Raw genomic sequence first — 1663 nt, forward strand, 5'->3', positions numbered from 1 at the left:
GTGTGTGTGTGTCTGTGTGTGTGTCTGTGTGTATGTCTGTGTGTGTCTGTGTGTATGTCTGTGTGTGTCTGTGTGTATGTCTGTGTGTGTCTGTGTGTATGTCTGTGTGTGTCTGTGTGTGTCTGTGCTGAAGAGTTCAGCCTTATGAAGCTGTAAACATGCTGCTGCAGCTGCATGGCCACTCAACACACACAGCTCACACACACAGACACACACACAGCTCACACACACAGACACACACACACAGACACACACACAATCCTAAACACAGTGGTTTCGTTGTATCTTTACATGCGCAAAATGTTTTGATCGACAGAGCTGTAAAGTAACTAAGTACAAATACTTTGTTACTGTACTTAAGTAGAATTTTTGTGTATCTGTACTTTACTTGAGTAATTATTTTTCAGCCTACTTTTTACTCCTTACATTTATAAAAAAAAAAGACAAGAAATATAAAGTCGTTACTTTTATTTCTGCTTGTTTTCATTGCAGCTTGTTGTTGTAAAAAATAAAAACTATCCATATAAACTGAGCCTCCTAGAGAGTGAATTTAACTGTGGTTGAATGAGAAGTATAAATATATAAAACTCTGATAGTGTATTAGTTTGTACACAAACAAATCATGTCACACTCCAGCAGGACAGAATCCTTCAAATAAAAGGACTGTACTTAAGAAGTATTTGTATTTCATGAATTATATTCTTACATTTGGCCGCAGCCCTCAGATAGATATACATTTTGGGGAAAAGCTTTGTGCAGCCTTGATATATGTATATAAACTGAAACAGCTGGACTAGTGCATCCTAAATTTAACATCCATTCATTCTTTTAATACAACAGTCATTTCTGCAGTTTTTGGGGAGGTCACCTCCTAATAAATGTCCTTACAGAAAATCTAACTGCTCATTTTAAATCGTTACTTTCACTTTTAATACTTAACTACAACAAATATCACATACTTTAAGACTTTTACTCAAGTTATATTCCTAAAGGAGACTATAACTTTTACCAAAATATTTTTTTGATAAGATAATTGTACCTTTACTCACGTATCACTTTGTGGTACTTTATACAACACTGTTGATCAGATTGAATGGGGTGTTTATGACTCATTTTTATTCCCAAAGTCAGATTAAAGTGATTATTTCTGTCCATGTAAACAAGCTGGGTTTATCCTGGACTAACAAAGATGGAGTCAGGCTGCAGTTCTCCTGCGTTCTTATCTCAAACACAAACTCCATCTGTGTTTTGTCGTATGAAAGCACTGAAACACATTTAGCACAGATGAATTAAAACCATGTTAATCTTTGCACAGTGACATAACAGCGTCTCCACTCCAGTTAACACAGACATGTTCAGCAGCCAGCTCAACACCAGCCTGTCAGCTGGCATTGAACAGACACAATGTGATAAGAATTCACCCGCACAACTCTACAAACACACAGCAGTGTTTGCACAGAGGAGGTCAGAGCAAACATACCCAGTCCCAACACTGGGAGCCCAAAAAACAAAAAATCTAATGAAAGCTAAGAGCTATGGGCTGCTGTTTGTAAAGTTACACAGTCAAAAATAACCACCAATATCTTTGTTTTATTTAGACTTTTATAAGAAAAAAAGAACTGATTTATTTTTCAAAGTCAGTTTTTCACCATATGATTCATAC

This window comes from Austrofundulus limnaeus, unplaced genomic scaffold (assembly GCF_001266775.1).
Source record: "Austrofundulus limnaeus strain Quisiro unplaced genomic scaffold, Austrofundulus_limnaeus-1.0 Scaffold356, whole genome shotgun sequence".
Classification (NCBI taxonomy): domain Eukaryota; kingdom Metazoa; phylum Chordata; class Actinopteri; order Cyprinodontiformes; family Rivulidae; genus Austrofundulus; species Austrofundulus limnaeus.